Here is a 20644-nt window from a genome sequence, read left to right on the forward strand (position 1 = left end):
GTAGAGAAATACACATCCCAACTACGTTTTTGGAAATAAACTCGTCCACGTGGCAGTAGTAAATTATGTTCCAGACACTAGAATGTCTTTGCAGAACTCACCAAGGGACATCATTTGGGTGGATAACGTACACTTTGAGAGATGTGGGAAAATGGTTGTCTCCAAGTTTTTGTCAGTCATTTCACACGCTGTAGAACTGGGATCAACATGGTGGCCAATTTCAAAGGTAAGAGTGAAGAGAGTGAGAATGACACAGTGGTTTGTGATAAGACATGGAACTCAAAAAAAAATCACCTCGAGTCAACTTGAGAGATGTGATTATCCAGTAGTTTAGAGGGTCAGAAAAGGCACGGCTCTGAGTGATAGAGTACAAGGTAGAGAAGACAAGACCAGCAAGGGAAAGATAGCAAAGAGTCAGTTAATAATGCTGAAAATTCAAATCTAACAAATATTGGAACATTGAATTCCAGTGGACATGTAGATTTGGGAATAGTGGTGATTCTATAGATAAGGCAAACCCTATGATGGTTAATGTGGGTGAGGTGCAATGTGAGGCTGAGGAGAAGCAGGGCCATGAGATCATATAGTTAACTGTACAGCACAGAAACAGACCTTTGAGCCCAACCTGTCCATGTTTGCTGTGATGCCCATGTTAATCTCACAAGCCAGCCTTTAGCCCATAGTCCCTTTATTCTTTGTACCTGAACGACGGTCTTATAAAGAGTGTGACTGTATTCTGCTCCAGCACTTCCTCTGGCTGCTTGTTCCATATACTCACCACACTGAGATCCCTTTTAAATGTGTTCTCTCTCACCTTAAACCTACACCCTCTCATTTCACACTCTCCTAACCTAGTAACTATGATTATCTATCCTATATATGACCCTCTTAATTTTATATAAGTCTATAAGGTCACCCCTCAGTCACCTACATGCCAGTGAGAATAAACCCAGCCTATCCAATCTTTCTTGATAAGTGAAGTCATCCATTCTAGGCAACACCCCATGAAATACTTCTCTATTCTTTCAAATGACATCACATCCTTTAGGTGATGTGGCAACCAGAACCGGGCACAACACCCCAGAATCGTACAACCAGAACTGGGCACAACACCCCAGAATCGTACAACCAGAACCGGGCACAACACCCCAGAACCGTACAACCAGAGCCCAGCACAACACCCCAGAACCGTACAACCAGAACCGGGCACAACACCCCAGAACCGTACAACCAGAGCCGGGCACAACACCCCACAACCGTACAACCAGAGCCGGGCACAACACCCGAGAATCGTACAACCAGAACCGGGCACAACACCCCAGAATCGTACAACCAGAACCGGGCACAACACCCCAAAACCGTACAACCAGAACCGGGCACAACACCCCAGAACCGTACAACCAGAACCGGGCACAACACCCCAGAACCGTACAACCAGAACCGGGCACAACACCCCAGAACCGTACAACCAGAGCCGGGCACAACACCCCAGAACCGTACAACCAGAGCCGGGCACAACACCCCAGAACCGTACAACCAGAGCCGGGCACAACACCCCAGAACCATACAGCCAGAACCGGGCACAACACCCCAGAACCGTACAACCAGAACCGGGCACAACACCCCAGAACCGTGCAACCAGAACCGGGCACAACACCCCAGAACCGTACAACCAGAGCCCAGCACAATACCCCAGAACCGTACAACCAGAGCCGGGCACAACACCCCAGAACCATACAGCCAGAACTGGGCACAACACCCCAGAACCGTACAACCAGAACCGGGCACAACACCCCAGAACCGTGCAACCAGAACCGGGCACAACACCCCGGAACCGTACAACCAGAACCGGGCACAACACCCCAGAACCCTACAACCAGAGCCCAGCACAACACCCCAGAACCGTACAACCGGAACCGGGTACAACACCCCAGAACCGTACAACCAGAGCCCAGCAAAACACCCCAGAACCGTACAACCAGAACCGGGCACAACACCCCAGAACCGTACAACCAGAGCCGGGCACAACACCCCAGAACCGTACAACCAGAGCCGGGCACAACACCCGAGAATCGTACAACCAGAACCGGGCACAACACCCCAGAATAGTACAACCAGAACCGGGCACAACACCCCAGAACCGTACAACCAGAACCGGGCACAACACCCCAGAACCGTACAACCAGAACCGGGCACAACACCCCAGAACCATACAACCAGAACCGGGCACAACACCCCAGAACCGTACAACCAGAGCCGGGCACAACAACCCAGAACCGTACAACCAGAGCCGGGCACAACACCCCAGAACCGTACAACCAGAGCCGGGCACAACACCCCAGAACCGTACAGCCAGAACCGGGCACAACACCGCAGAATCGTACAACCAGAACCGGGAACAACACCCCAGAACCGTACAACCAGAACCGGGCACAACACCCCAGAACCGTGCAACCAGAACCGGGCACAACACCCCAGATCCGTACAACCAGAGCCCAGCACAATACCCCAGAACCGTACAACCAGAGCCCAGCACAACACCCCGGAACCGTACAACCAGAACCGGGCACAACACCCCAGAACCCTACAACCAGAGCCCAGCACAACACCCCAGAACCGTACAACCAGAACCGGGCACAACACCCCAGAACCCTACAACCAGAGCCCAGCACAACACCCCAGAACCATACAACCAGAGCCGGGCACAACACCCCAGAACCGTACAACCAGAGCCAGGCACAACACCCCAGAACCGTACAACCAGAGCCGGGCACAACACCCCAGAACCGTACAACCAGAGCCGGGCACAACACCCCAGAATCGTACAACCAGAACCGGGCACAACACCCCAGAACCCTACAACCAGAGCCCAGCACAACACCCCAGAACCGTACAACTAGAGCCGGGCACAACACCCCAGAACCCTACAACCAGAGCCTGGCACAACACCCCAGAACCGTCCAACCAGAGCCGGGCACAACACCCCAGAACCGTACAACCAGAGCCGGGCACAACACCCCAGAACAGTACAACCAGAACCGGGCACAACACCCCAGAACCGTACAACCAGAACTGGGAACAACACCCCAGAACCGTACAACCAGAACCGGGCACAACACCCCAGAACCGTACAACCAGAGCCGGGCACAACACCCCAGAACCGTACAACCAGAACCGGGCACAACACCCCAGAACCGTACAACCAGAGCCCAGCACAACACCCCAGAACCGTACAACCAGAGCCGGGCACAACACCCCAGAACCCTACAATCAGAGCCCGGCACAACACCCCAGAACGGTACAACCAGAACTGGGCACAACACCCCAGAACCGTACAACCAGAACCGGGTACAACACCCCAAAACCGTACAACCAGAACTGGGCACAACACCCCAGAACCGTACAACCAGAACCGGGCACAACACCCCAGAACCCTACAACCAGAGCCCAGCACAACACCCCAGAACCCTACAACCAGAGCCCGGCACAAAACCCCAGAACCGTACAACCAGAGCCGGGCACAACACCCCAGAACCGTACAACCAGAGCCGGGCACAACACCCCAGAACCGTACAACCAGAACCGGGCACAACACCCCAGAACCGTACAACCAGAACCGGGCACAACACCTCAGAACCGTACAACCAGAACCGGGCACAACACCCCAGAACCGTACAACCAGAGCCGGGCACAACACCCCAGAACCGTACAACCAGAACCGGGCACAACACCCCAGAACCGTACAACCAGAACCGGGCACAACACCCCAGAACCGTACAACCAGAGCCGGGCACAACACCTCAGAACCGTACAACCAGAGCCGGGCACAACACCCCAGAACCGTACAACCAGAGTTGGGCACAACACCCCAGAACCGTACAACCAGAAACGGGCACAACACCCCAGAACCGTACAACCAGAGCCCAGCACAACACCCCAGAACCGTACAACCAGAGCCGGGCACAACACCCCAGAACCCTACAATCAGAGCCTGGCACAACACCCCAGTACGGTACAACCAGAAACGGGCACAACACCCCAGAACCGTACAACCAGAACCGGGTACAACACCCCAAAACCGTACAACCAGAACCGGGCACAACAACCCAGAACCGTACAACCAGAACCGGGCACAACACCCCAGAACCGTACAACCAGAACCGGGCACAACACCCCAGAACCCTACAACCAGAGCCCAGCACAACACCCCAGAACCGTACAACCAGAGCCGGGCACAACACCCCAGAACCCTACAACCAGAGCCCTGCACAACACCCCAGAACCGTACAACCAGAGCCGGGCACAACACCCCAGAACCGTACAACCAGAGCCGGGCACAACAACCCAGACCAGAACCGGGCACAACACCCCAGAACCGTACAACCAGAACCGGGCACAACACCCCAGAACCGTACAACCAGAACCGGGCACAAAACCCCAGAACGGTACAACCAGAACCGGGCACAACACCCCAGAACCGTACAACCAGAGACGGGCACAACACCCCAGAACCGTACAACCAGAACCGGGCACAACACCCCAGAACTGTACAACCAGAACCGGGCACAACACCCCAGAACCGTACAACCAGAGCCCGGCACAACACCCCAGAACCGTACAACCAGAGCCGGGCACAACACCCCAGAACCGTACAACCAGAGTTGGGCACAACACCCCAGAACCGTACAACCAGAACCGGGCACAACACCCCAGAACCGTACAACCAGAGCCCGGCACAACACCCCAGAACGGTACAACCAGAGCCCGGCACAACACCCCAGAACCGTACAACCAGAGCCGGGCACAACACCCCAGAACCGTACAACCAGAGCCGGGCACAACACCCCAGAACCGTACAACCAGAGCCGGGCACAACACCCCAGAACCGTACAACCAGAGCCGGGCACAACACCCCAGAACCGTACAGCCAGAACCGGGCACAACACCCCAGAATCGTACAACCAGAACCGGGCACAACACCCCAGAACCGTACAACCAGAACCGGGCACAACACCCCAGAACCGTGCAACCAGAACCGGGCACAACACCCCAGATCCGTACAACCAGAGCCCAGCACAATACCCCAGAACCGTACAACCAGAGCCCAGCACAACACCCCGGAACCGTACAACCAGAACCGGGCACAACACCCCAGAACCCTACAACCAGAGCCCAGCACAACACCCCAGAACCGTACAACCAGAACCGGGCACAACACCCCAGAACCCTACAACCAGAACCCAGCACAACACCCCAGAACCATACAACCAGAGCCGGGCACAACACCCCAGAACCGTACAACCAGAGCCAGGCACAACACCCCAGAACCGTACTACCAGAGCCGGGCACAACACCCCAGAACCGTACAACCAGAGCCGGGCACAACACCCCAGAATCGTACAACCAGAGTCGGGCACAACACCCCAGAACCGTACAACCAGAACCGGGCACAACACCACAGAATCGTACAACCAGAACCGGGCACAACACCCCAGAACCCTACAACCAGAGCCCAGCACAACACCCCAGAACCGTACAACTAGAGCCGGGCACAACACCCCAGAACCCTACAACCAGAGCCTGGCACAACACCCCAGAACCGTCCAACCAGAGCCGGGCACAACACCCCAGAACCGTACAACCAGAGCCGGGCACAACACCCCAGAACAGTACAACCAGAACCGGGCACAACACCCCAGAACCGTACAACCAGAACCGGGAACAACAACCCAGAACCGTACAACCAGAACCGGGCACAACACCCCAGAACCGTACAACCAGAGCCGGGCACAACACCCCAGAACCGTACAACCAGAACCGGGCACAACACCCCAGAACCGTACAACCAGAGCCCAGCACAACACCCCAGAACCGTACAACCAGAGCCGGGCACAACACCCCAGAACCCTACAATCAGAGCCCGGCACAACACCCCAGAACGGTACAACCAGAACTGGGCACAACACCCCAGAACCGTACAACCAGAACCGGGTACAACACCCCAAAACCGTACAACCAGAACCGGGCACAACACCCCAGAACCGTACAACCAGAACCGGGCAAAACACCCCAGAACCGTACAACCAGAACCGGGCACAACACCCCAGAACCCTACAACCAGAGCCCAGCACAACACCCCAGAACCCTACAACCAGAGCCCGGCACAAAACCCTAGAACCGTACAACCAGAGCCGGGCACAACACCCCAGAACCGTACAACCAGAGCCGGGCACAACACCCCAGAACCGTACAACCAGAACCGGGCACAACACCCCAGAACCGTACAACCAGAACCGGGCACAACACCTCAGAACCGTACAACCAGAACCGGTCACAACACCCCAGAACCGTACAACCAGAGCCGGGCACAACACCCCAGAACCGTACAACCAGAACCGGGCACAACACCCCAGAACCGTACAACCAGAACCGGGCACAACACCCCAGAACCGTACAACCAGAGCCGGGCACAACACCTCAGAACCGTACAACCAGAGCCGGGAACAACACCCCAGAACCGTACAACCAGAGTTGGGCACAACACCCCAGAACCGTACAACCAGAACCGGGCACAACACCCCAGAACCGTACAACCAGAGCCCAGCACAACACCCCAGAACCGTACAACCAGAGCCGGGCACAACACCCCAGAACCCTACAATCAGAGCCCGGCACAACACCCCAGAACTGTACAACCAGAACCGGGCACAACACCCCAGAACCGTACAACCAGAACCGGGTACAACACCCCAAAACCGTACAACCAGAACCGGGCACAACAACCCAGAACCGTACAACCAGAACCGGGCACAACACCCCAGAACCGTACAACCAGAACCGGGCACAACACCCCAGAACCCTACAACCAGAGCCCAGCACAACACCCCAGAACCGTACAACCAGAGCCGGGCACAACACCCCAGAACCCTACAACCAGAGCCCGGCACAACACCCCAGAACCGTACAACCAGAGCCGGGCACAACACCCCAGAACCGTACAACCAGAGCCGGGCACAACACCCCAGAACCGTACAACCAGAACCGGGCAGAACACCCCAGAACCGTACAACCAGAACCGGGCACAACACCCCAGAACCGTACAACCAGAACCGGGCACAACACCCCAGAACGGTACAACCAGAACCGGGCACAACACCCCAGAGCCGTACAACCAGAGACGGGCACAACACCCCAGAACCGTACAACCAGAACCGGGCACAACACCCCAGAACTGCACAACCAGAACCGGGCACAACACCCCAGAACCGTACAACCAGAGCCCAGCACAACACCCCAGAACCGTACAACCAGAACCGGGCACAACACCCCAGAACCGTACAACCAGAACCGGGAACAACACCCCAGAACCGTACAACCAGAGCCGGGCACAACACCCCAGAACCGTACAACCAGAACCGGGCACAACACCCCAGAACTGTACAACCAGAACCGGGCACAACACCCCAGAACCGTACAACCAGAGCCCGGCACAACACCCCAGAACCGTACAACCAGAGCCGGGCACAACACCCCAGAACCGTACAACCAGAGTCGGGCACAACACCCCAGAACCGTACAACCAGAACCGGGCACAACACACCAGAACCGTACAACCAGAGCCCGGCACAACACCCCAGAACGGTACAACCAGAGCCCGGCACAACACCCCAGAACCGTACAACCAGAGCCGGGCACAACACCCCAGAACCGTACAACCAGAGCCGGGCACAACACCCCAGAACCATACAACCAGAACCGGGCACAACACCCCAGAACCGTACAAGCAGAGCCCAGCACAACACCCCAGAACCGTACAACCAGAACTGGGCACAACACCCCAGAACCCTACAACCAGAGCCCAGCACAACACCCCAGAACCGTACAACCAGAACCGGGCACAACACCCCAGAACACTACAACCAGAGCCCAGCACAACACCCCAGAACGGTACAACCAGAACCGGGCACAACACCCCAGAACCGTACAACCAGAACCGGGCACAACACCCCAGAACTGTACAACCAGAGCCGGGCACAACACCCCAGAACCGTACAACCAGAGCCGGGCACAACACCCCAGAACCGTACAACCAGAACCGGACACAATACCCCAGAACCGTACAACCAGAACCGGGCACAACACCCCAGAACCGTACAACCAGAACCGGGCACAACACCCCAGAACCGTACAACCAGAACCGGGCACAACACACCAGAACCGTACAACCAGAGCCGGGCACAACACCCCAGAACCGTACAACCAGAACCGGGCACAACACCCCAGAACCCTACAACCAGAGCCCAGCACAACACCCCAGAACCCTACAACCAGAGCCCGGCACAAAACCCCAGAACCGTACAACCAGAGCCGGGCACAACACCCCAGAACCGTACAACCAGAGCCGGGCACAACACCCCAGAACCGTACAACCAGAACCGGGCACAACACCCCAGATCCGTACAACCAGAACCGGGCACAACACCTCAGAACCGTACAACCAGAACCGGGCACAACACCCCAGAACCGTACAACCAGAGCCGGGCACAACACCCCAGAACCATACAACCAGAACAGGGCACAACACCCCAGAACCGTACAACCAGAACCGGGCACAACACCCCAGAACCGTACAACCAGAGCCGGGCACAACACCTCAGAACCGTACAACCAGAGCCGGGCACAACACCCCAGAACCGTAAAACCAGAGTTGGGCACAACACCCCAGAACCGTACAACCAGAACCGGGCACAACACCCCAGAACCGTACAACCAGAGCACGGCACAACACCCCAGAACAGTACAACCAGAGCCGGGCACAACACCCCAGAACCCTACAATCAGAGCCCGGCACAACACCCCAGAACCGTACAACCAGAGCCGGGCACAACACCCCAGAACCGTACAACCAGAGCCGGGCACAACACCCCAGAACCGTACAACCAGAACCGGGCACAACACCTCAGAATCCTACAACCAGAGCCCAGCACAACACCCCAGAACCCTACAACCAGAGCCCGGCACAAAACCCCAGAACCGTACAACCAGAGCCGGGCACAACACCCCAGAACCGTACAACCAGAGCCGGGCACAACACCCCAGAACCGTACAACCAGAACCGGGCACAACACCCCAGAACCGTACAACCAGAACCGGGCACAACACCTCAAAACCGTACAACCAGAACCGGGCACAACACCCCAGAACTGTACAACCAGAGCCGGGCACAACACCCCAGAACCGTACAACCAGAACAGGGCACAACACCCCAGAACCGTACAACCAGAACCGGGCACAACACCCCAGAACCGTACAACCAGTGCCGGGCACAACACCCCAGAACCGTACAACCAGAGTTGGGCACAACACCCCAGAACCGTACAACCAGAACCGGGCACAACACCCCAGAACCGTACAACCAGAACCGGGCACAACACCTCAGAACCGTACAACCAGAACCGGGCACAACACCCCAGAACCGTACAACCAGAGCCGGGCACAACACCCCAGAACCGTACAACCAGAACAGGGCACAACACCCCAGAACCGTACAACCAGAACCGGGCACAACACCCCAGAACCGTACAACCAGAGCCGGGCACAACACCTCAGAACCGTACAACCAGAGCCGGGCACAACACCCCAGAACCGTACAACCAGAACCGGGCACAACACCCCAGAACACTACAACCAGAGCCCAGCACAACACCCCAGAACGGTACAACCAGAACCGGACACAACACCCCAGAACCGTACAACCAGAACCGGGCACAACACCCCAGAACCGTACAACCAGAACCGGGCACAACACCCCAGAACACTACAACCAGAGCCCAGCACAACACCCCAGAACGATACAACCAGAACTGGGCACAACACCCCAGAACCGTACAACCAGAACCGGGCACAACACCCCAGAACCGTACAACCAGAACCGGGCACAACACCCCAGAACACTACAACCAGAGCCGGGCACAACACCCCAGAACCGTACAACCAGAACCGGACACAATACCCCAGAACCGTACAACCAGAACCGGGCACAACACCCCAGAACCGTACAACCAGAGCCGGGCACAACACCCCAGAACCGTACAACCAGAGCCGGGCACAACACCCCAGAACCGTACAACCAGAACCGGACACAACACCCCAGAACACTACAACCAGAGCCCAGCACAACACCCCAGAACGGTACAACCAGAACCGGGCACAACACCCCAGAACCGTACAACCAGAACCGGGCACAACACCCCAGAACCCTACAACCAGAGCCCAGCACAACACCCCAGAACCCTACAACCAGAGCCCGGCACAAAACCCCAGAACCGTACAACCAGAGCCGGGCACAACACCCCAGAACCGTACAACCAGAACCGGGCACAACACCCCAGAACCGTACAACCAGAACCGGGCACAACACCCCAGAACACTACAACCAGAGCCCAGCACAACACCCCAGAACGGTACAACCTGAACCGGACACAACACCCCAGAACCGTACAACCAGAACCGGGCACAACACCTCAGAACCGTACAACCAGAACCGGGCACAACACCCCAGAACACTACAACCAGAGCCCAGCACAACACCCCAGAACGGTACAACCAGAACCGGGCACAACACCCCAGAACCGTACAACCAGAACCGGGCACAACACCCCAGAACCGTACAACCAGAACCGGGCACAACACCCCAGAACACTACAACCAGAGCCCAGCACAACACCCCAGAACGGTACAACCAGAACCGGGCACAACACCCCAGAACCGTACAACCAGAACCGGGCACAACACCCCAGAACCGTACAACCAGAGCCGGGCACAACACCCCAGAACCGTACAACCAGAGCCGGGCACAACACCCCAGAACCGTACAACCAGAACCGGGCACAACACCCCAGAACACTACAACCAGAGCCCAGCACAACACCCCAGAACGGTACAACCAGAACCGGGCACAACACCCCAGAACCGTACAACCAGAACCGGGCACAACACCCCAGAACCCTACAACCAGAGCCCAGCACAACACCCCAGAACCCTACAACCAGAGCCCGGCACAAAACCCCAGAACCGTACAACCAGAGCTGGGCACAACACCCCAGAACCGTACAACCAGAGCCGGGCACAACACCCCAGAACCGTACAACCAGAACCGGGCACAACACCTCAGAACCGTACAACCAGAACCGGGCACAACACCCCTGAACCGTACAACCAGAGCCGGGCACAACACCCCAGAACCGTACAACCAGAACAGGGCACAACACCCCAGAACCGTACAACCAGAACCGGGCACAACACCCCAGAACCGTACAACCAGAGCCGGGCACAACACCTCAGAACCGTACAACCAGAGCCGGGCACAACACCCCAGAACCGTACAACCAGAGTTGGGCACAACACCCCAGAACCGTACAACCAGAACCGGGCACAACACCCCAGAACTGTACAACCAGAGCCCGGCACAACACCCCAGAACCGTACAACCAGAGCCGGGCACAACACCCCAGAACCGTACAACCAGAACCGGGCACAACACCCCAGAACACTACAACCAGACCCCAGCACAACACCCCAGAACGGTACAACCAGAACCGGACACAACACCCCAGAACCGTACAACCAGAACCGGGCACAACACCCCAGAACCGTACAACCAGAACCGGGCACAACACCCCAGAACACTACAACCAGAGCCCAGCACAACACCCCAGAACGGTACAACCAGAACCGGGCACAACACCCCAGAACCGTACAACCAGAACCGGGTACAACACCCCAGAACCGTACAACCAGAGCCGGGCACAACACCCCAGAACCGTACAACCAGAGCCGGGCACAACACCCCAGAACCGTACAACCAGAACCGGGCACAACACCCCAGAACACTACAACCAGAGCCCAGCACAACACCCCAGAACGGTACAACCAGAACCGGGCACAACACCCCAGAACCGTACAACCGGAACCGGGCACAACACCCCAGAACCCTACAACCAGAGCCCAGCACAACACCCCAGAACCCTACAACCAGAGCCCGGCACAAAACCCCAGAACCGTACAACCAGAGCCGGGCACAACACCCCAGAACCGTACAACCAGAGCCGGGCACAACACCCCAGAACCGTACAACCAGAACCGGGCACAACACCCCAGAACCGTACAACCAGAACCGGGCACAACACCTCAGAACCGTACAACCAGAACCGGGCACAACACCCCAGAACCGTACAACCAGAGCCGGGCACAACACCCCAGAACCGTACAACCAGAACAGGGCACAACACCCCAGAACCCTACAACCAGAACCGGGCACAACACCCCAGAACCGTACAACCAGAGCCGGGCACAACACCTCAGAACCGTACAACCAGAGCCGGGCACAACACCCCAGAACCGTACAACCAGAGTTGGGCACAACACCCCAGAACTGTACAACCAGAACCGGGCACAACACCCCAGAACTGTACAACCAGAGCCCGGCACAACACCCCAGAACAGTACAACCAGAGCCGGGCACAACACCCCAGAACCCTACAATCAGAGCCCAGCACAACACCCCAGAACGGTACAACCAGAACCGGGCACAACACCCCAGAACCGTACAACCAGAACCGGGCACAACACCCCAAAACCGTACAACCAGAACCGGGCACAACAACCCAGAACCGTACAACCAGAACCGGGCACAACACCCCAGAACCATACAACCAGAACCGGGCACAACACCCCAGAACCCTACAACCAGAGCCGGGCACAACACCCCAGAACCGTACAACCAGAGCCGGGCACAACACCCCAGAACCCTACAACCAGAGCCCGGTACAACACCCCAGAACCGTACAACCAGAGCCGGGCACAACACCCCAGAACCGTACAACCAGAGCCGGGCACAACACCCCAGAACCGTACAACCAGAACCGGACACAACACCCCAGAACAGTACAACCAGAACCGGGCACAACACCCCAGAACCGTACAACCAGAACCGGGCACAACACCCCAGAACCGTACAACCAGAACCGGGCACAACACCCCAGAACCGTACAACCAGAACCGGGCACAACACCCCAGAACCGTACAACCAGAACCGGGCACAACACCCCAGAACCGTACAACCAGAGCCCAGCACAACACCCCAGAACCGTACAACCAGAACCGGGCACAACACCCCAGAACCGTACAACCAGAGCCGGGCACAACACCCCAGAACCGTACAACCAGAACCGGGCACAACACCCCAGAACTGTACAACCAGAGTCGGGCACAACACCCCAGAACCGTACAACCAGAACCGGGCACAACATCCCAGAACCGTACAACCAGAGCCCGGCACAACACCCCAGAACGGTACAACCAGAGCCGGGCACAACACCCCAGAACCCTACAACCAGAGCCCGGCACAACACCCCAGCACCGTACAGCCAGAGCCAGGAACAACACCCCAGAACCGTACAACCAGAGCCGGGCACAACACCCCAGAACTGTACAACCAGAACCGGGCACAACACCCCAGAACCGTACAACCAGAACCGGGCACAACACCCCAGAACCGTACAACCAGAGCCCGGCACAACACCCCAGAACGGTACAACCAGAGCCCGGCACAACAGCCCAGAACCGTACAACCAGAACCGGGCACAACACCCCAGAATCGTACAACCAGAACCGGGCACAACACCCCAGAATCGTACAACCAGAACCGGGCACAACACCCCAGAACCCTACAACCAGAGCCCGGCACAACACCCCAGAACAGTACAACCAGAGCCGGGCACAACACCCCAGAACCCTACAACCAGAGCCGGGCACAACACCCCAGAACCGTACACCCAGAGCCGGGCACAACACCCCAGAACCGTACAACCAGAGCCGGGCACAACACCCCAGAACCGTACAACCAGAGCCGGGCACAACAACCCAGAACCGTACAACCAGAGCCGGGCACAACACCACAGAACCGTACAACCAGAGCCGGGCACAACACCCCAGAACCGTACAACCAGAGTCGGGCACAACACCCCAGAACCGTACAACCAGAACCGGGCACAACACCCCAGAACCGTACAACCAGAGCCCGGCACAACACCCCAGAACGGTACAACCAGAGCCCGGCACAACACCCCAGAACGGTACAACCAGAGCCCGGCACAACACCCCAGAACCGTACAACCAGAGCCGGGCACAACACCCCAGAACCGTACAACCAGAGCCGGGCACAACACCCCAGAACCATACAACCAGAACCGGGCACAACACCCCAGAACCGTACAACCAGAGCCCAGCACAACACCCCAGAACCGTACAACCAGAACTAGGCACAACACCCCAGAACCCTACAACCAGAGCCCAGCACAACACCCCAGAACCGTACAACCAGAACCGGGCACAACACCCCAGAACACTACAACCAGAGCCCAGCACAACACGCCAGAACGGTACAACCAGAACCGGGCACAACACGCCAGAACGGTACAACCAGAACCGGGCACAACACCCCAGAACCGTACAACCAGAACCGGGCACAACACCTCAGAACCGTACAACCAGAACCGGGCACAACACCCCAGAACCGTACAACCAGAGCCGGGCACAACACCCCAGAACCGTACAACCAGAACCGGACACAATACCCCAGAACCGTACAACCAGAACCGGGCACAACACCCCAGAACTGTACAACCAGAACCGGGCACAACACCCCAGAACCGTACAACCAGAACCGGGCACAACACACCAGAACCGTACAACCAGAGCCGGGCACAACACCCCAGAACCGTACAACCAGAACCGGGCACAACACCCCAGAACCCTACAACCAGAGCCCAGCACAACACCCCAGAACCCTACAACCAGAGCCCGGCACAAAACCCCAGAACCGTACAACCAGAGCCGGGCACAACACCCCAGAACCGTACAACCAGAACCGGGCACAACACCCCAGAACCGTACAACCAGAACCGGGCACAACACCTCAGAACCGTACAACCAGAACCGGGCACAACACCCCAGAACCGTACAACCAGAGCCGGGCACAACACCCCAGAACCGTACAACCAGAGCCGGGCACAACACCCCAGAACCGTACAACCAGAACCGGGCACAACACCTCAGAATCCTACAACCAGAGGCCAGCACAACACCCCAGAACCCTACAACCAGAGCCCGGCACAAAACCCCAGAACCGTACAACCAGAGCCGGGCACAACACCCCAGAACCGTACAACCAGAGCCGGGCACAACACCCCAGAACCGTACAACCAGAACCGGGCACAACACCCCAGAACCGTACAACCAGAACCGGGCACAACACCTCAAAACCGTACAACCAGAACCGGGCACAACACCCCAGAACCGTACAACCAGAGCCGGGCACAACACCCCAGAACCGTACAACCAGAACAGGGCACAACACCCCAGAACCGTACAACCAGAACCGGGCACAACACCCCAGAACCGTACAACCAGAGCCGGGCACAACACCTCAGAACCGTACAACCAGAGCCGGGCACAACACCCCAGAACCGTACAACCAGAGTTGGGCACAACACCCCAGAACCGTACAACCAGAACCGGGCACAACACCCCAGAACCGTACAACCAGAACCGGGCACAACACCTCAGAACCGTACAACCAGAACCGGGCACAACACCCCAGAACCGTACAACCAGAGCCGGGCACAACACCCCAGAACCGTACAACCAGAACAGGGCACAACACCCCAGAACCGTACAACCAGAACCGGGCACAACACCCCAGAACCGTACAACCAGAGCCGGGCACAACACCTCAGAACCGTACAACCAGAGCCGGGCACAACACCCCCGAACACTACAACCAGAGCCCAGCACAACACCCCAGAACGGTACAACCAGAACCGGACACAACACCCCAGAACCGTACAACCAGAACCGGGCACAACACCCCAGAACACTACAACCAGAGCCCAGCACAACACCCCAGAACGGTACAACCAGAACCGGGCACAACACCCCAGAACCGTACAACCAGAACCGGGCACAACACCCCAGAACCGTACAACCAGAACCGGGCACAACACCCCAGAACACTACAACCAGAGCCCAGCACAACACCCCAGAACGGTACAACCAGAACCGGGCACAACACCCCAGAACCGTACAACCAGAGCCGGGCACAACACCCCAGAACCGTACAACCAGAGCCGGGCACAACACCCCAGAACCGTACAACCAGAACCGGACACAACACCCCAGAACACTACAACCAGAGCCCAGCACAACACCCCAGAACGGTACAACCAGAACCGGGCACAACACCCCAGGACCGTACAACCAGAACCGGGCACAACACCCCAGAACCCTACAACCAGAGCCCAGCACAACACCCCAGAACCCTACAACCAGAGCCCGGCACAAAACCCCAGAAACGTACAACCAGAGCCGGGCACAACACCCCAGAACAGTACAACCAGAACCGGGCACAACACCCCAGAACCGTACAACCAGAACCGGGCACAACACCCCAGAACACTACAACCAGAGCCCAGCACAACACCCCAGAACGGTACAACCAGAACCGGACACAACACCCCAGAACCGTACAACCAGAACCGGGCACAACACCTCAGAACCGTGCAACCAGAACCGGGCACAACACCCCAGAACACTACAACCAGAGCCCAGCACAACACCCCAGAACGGTACAACCAGAACCGGGCACAACACCCCAGAACCGTACAACCAGAACCGGGCACAACACCCCAGAACCGTACAACCAGAACCGGGCACAACACCCCAGAACACTACAACCAGAGCCCAGCACAACACCCCAGAACGGTACAACCAGAACCGGGCACAACACCCCAGAACCGTACAACCAGAACCAGGCACAACACCCCAGAACCGTACAACCAGAGCCGGGCACAACACCCCAGAACCGTACAACCAGAGCCGGGCACAACACCCCAGAACCGTACAACCAGAACCGGGCACAACACCCCAGAACACTACAACCAGAGCCCAGCACAACACCCCAGAACGGTACAACCAGAACCGGGCACAACACCCCAGAACCGTACAACCAGAACCGGGCACAACACCCCAGAACACTACAACCAGAGCCCAGCACAACACCCCAGAACCCTACAACCAGAGTTCGGCACAACACCCCAGAACCGTACAACCAGAACCGGGCACAACACCCCAGAACCGTACAACCAGAACCGGGCACAACACCTCAGAACCGTACAACCAGAACCGGGCACAACACCCCAGAACCGTACAACCAGAGCCGGGCACAACACCCCAGAACCGTACAACCAGAACAGGGCACAACACCCCAGAACCGTACAACCAGAACCGGGCACAGCACCCCAGAACCGTACAACCAGAGCCGGGCACAACACCTCAGAACCGTACAACCAGAACCGGGCACAACACCCCAGAACCGTACAACCAGAACCAGGCACAACACCCCAGAACCGTACAACCAGAGCCGGGCACAACACCCCAGAACCGTACAACCAGAGCCGGGCACAACACCCCAGAACCGTACAACCAGAACCGGGCACAACACCCCAGAACACTACAACCAGAGCCCAGCACAACACCCCAGAACGGTACAACCAGAACCGGGCACAACACCCCAGAACCGTACAACCAGAACCGGGCACAACACCCCAGAACCCTACAACCAGAGCCCAGCACAACACCCCAGAACCCTACAACCAGAGTTGGGCACAACACCCCAGAACCGTACAACCAGAACCGGGCACAACACCCCAGAACCGTACAACCAGAACCGGGCACAACACCTCAGAACCGTACAACCAGAACCGGGCACAACACCCCAGAACCGTACAACCAGAGCCGGGCACAACACCCCAGAACCGTACAACCAGAACAGGGCACAACACCCCAGAACCGTACAACCAGAACCGGGCACAGCACCCCAGAACCGTACAACCAGAGCCGGGCACAACACCTCAGAACCGTACAACCAGAGCCGGGCACAACACCCCAGAACCGTACAACCAGAACCGGGCACAACACCCCCGAACACTACAACCAGAGCCCAGCACAACACCCCAGAACGGTACAACCAGAACCGGACACAACACCCCAGAACCGTACAACCAGAACCGGGCACAACACCCCAGAACCGTACAACCAGAACCGGGCACAACACCCCAGAACACTACAACCAGAGCCCAGCACAACACCCCAGAACGGTACAACCAGAACCGGGCACAACACCCCAGAACCGTACAACCAGAACCGGGCACAACACCCCAGAACCGTACAACCAGAACCGGGCACAACACCCCAGAAAACTACAACCAGAGCCCAGCACAACACCCCAGAACGGTACAACCAGAACCGGGCACAACACCCCAGAACCGTACAACCAGAGCCGGGCACAACACCCCAGAACCGTACAACCAGAGCCGGGCACAACACCCCAGAACCGTACAACCAGAACCGGACACAACACCCCAGAACACTACAACCAGAGCCCAGCACAACACCCCAGAACGGTACAACCAGAACCGGGCACAACACCCCAGAACCGTACAACCAGAACCGGGCACAACACCCCAGAACCCTACAACCAGAGCCCAGCACAACACCCCAGAACCCTACAACCAGAGCCCGGCACAAAACCCCAGAACCGTAGAACCAGAGCCGGGCACAACACCCCAGAAGCGTACAACCAGAACCGGGCACAACACCCCAGAACCGTACAACCAGAACCGGGCACAACACCCCAGAACACTACAACCAGAGCCCAGCACAACACCCCAGAACGGTACAACCAGAACCGGACACAACACCCCAGAACCGTACAACCAGAACCGGGCACAACACCTCAGAACCGTACAACCAGAACCGGGCACAACACCCCAGAACACTACAACCAGAGCCCAGCACAACACCCCAGAACGGTACAACCAGAACCGGGCACAACACCCCAGAACCGTACAACCAGAACCGGGCACAACACCCCAGAACCGTACAACCAGAACCGGGCACAACACCCCAGAACACTACAACCAGAGCCCAGCACAACACCCCAGAACGGTACAACCAGAACCGGGCACAACACCCCAGAACCGTACAACCAGAACCGGGCACAACACCCCAGAACCGTACAACCAGAGCCGGGCACAACACCCCAGAACCGTACAACCAGAGCCGGGCACAACACCCCAGAACCGTACAACCAGAGCCGGGCACAACACCCCAGAACACTACAACCAGAGCCCAGCACAACACCCCAGAACGGTACAACCAGAACCGGGCACAACACCCCAGAACCGTACAACCAGAACCGGGCACAACACCCCAGAACCCTACAACCAGAGCCCAGCACAACACCCCAGAACCCTACAACCAGAGCCCGGCACAAAACCCCAGAACCGTACAACCAGAGCCGGGCACAACACCCCAGAACCGTACAACCAGAGCCGGGCACAACACCCCAGAACCGTACAACCAGAACCGGGCACAACACCCCAGAACCGTACAACCAGATCCGGGCACAACACCTCAGAACAGTACAACCAGAACCGGGCACAACACCCCTGAACCGTACAACCAGAGCCGGGCACAATACCCCAGAACCGTACAACCAGAACAGGGCACAACACCCCAGAACCGTACAACCAGAACCGGGCACAACACCCCAGAACCGTACAACCAGAGCCGGGCACAACACCTCAGAACCGTACAACCAGAGCCGGGCACAACACCCCAGAACCGTACAACCAGAGTTGGGCAGAACACCCCAGAACCGTACAACCAGAACCGGGCACAACACCCCAGAACTGTACAACCAGAGCCCGGCACAACACCCCAGAACCGTACAACCAGAGCCGGGCACAACACCCCAGAACCGTACAACCAGAACCGGGCACAACACCCCAGAACACTACAACCAGAGCCCAGCACAACACCCCAGAACGGTACAACCAGAACCGGACACAACACCCCAGAACCGTACAACCAGAACCGGGCACAACACCCCAGAACCGTACAAACAGAACCGGGCACAACACCCCAGAACACTACAACCAGAGCCCAGCACAACACCCCAGAACGGTACAACCAGAACCGGGCACAACACCCCAGAACCGTACAACCAGAACCGGGCACAACACCCCAGAACCGTACAACCAGAACCGGGCACAACACCCCAGAACACTACAACCAGAGCCCAGCACAACACCCCAGAACGGTACAACCAGAACCGGGCACAACACCCCAGAACCGTACAACCAGAACCGGGCACAACACCCCAGAACCGTACAACCTGAGCCGGGCACAACACCTCAGAACCGTACAACCAGAGCCGGGCACAACACCCCAGAACCGTAAAACCAGAGTTGGGCACAACACCCCAGAACCGTACAACCAGAACCGGGCACAACACCCCAGAACCGTACAACCAGAGCCCGGCACAACACCCCAGAACCGTACAACCAGAGCCGGGCACAACACCCCAGAACCCTACAATCAGAGCCCGGCACAACACCCCAGAACCGTACAACCAGAGCCGGGCACAACACCCCAGAACCGTACAACCAGAGCCGGGCACAACACCCCAGAACCGTACAACCAGAACCGGGCACAACACCTCAGAATCCTACAACCAGAGGCC

General features: G+C 57.8%; 1 protein-coding gene across 9 annotated transcripts in view; it reads right to left on the minus strand.

Moving 5' to 3' along the window:
- c7h5orf63 (chromosome 7 C5orf63 homolog) overlaps positions 1–20644 on the minus strand; it is a 79245-nt gene that overhangs the window by 11611 nt on the left and 46990 nt on the right. The window lies entirely within an intron of this gene.

The sequence above is a fragment of the Hypanus sabinus genome, chromosome 7 (assembly GCF_030144855.1).
Source record: "Hypanus sabinus isolate sHypSab1 chromosome 7, sHypSab1.hap1, whole genome shotgun sequence".
Classification (NCBI taxonomy): domain Eukaryota; kingdom Metazoa; phylum Chordata; class Chondrichthyes; order Myliobatiformes; family Dasyatidae; genus Hypanus; species Hypanus sabinus.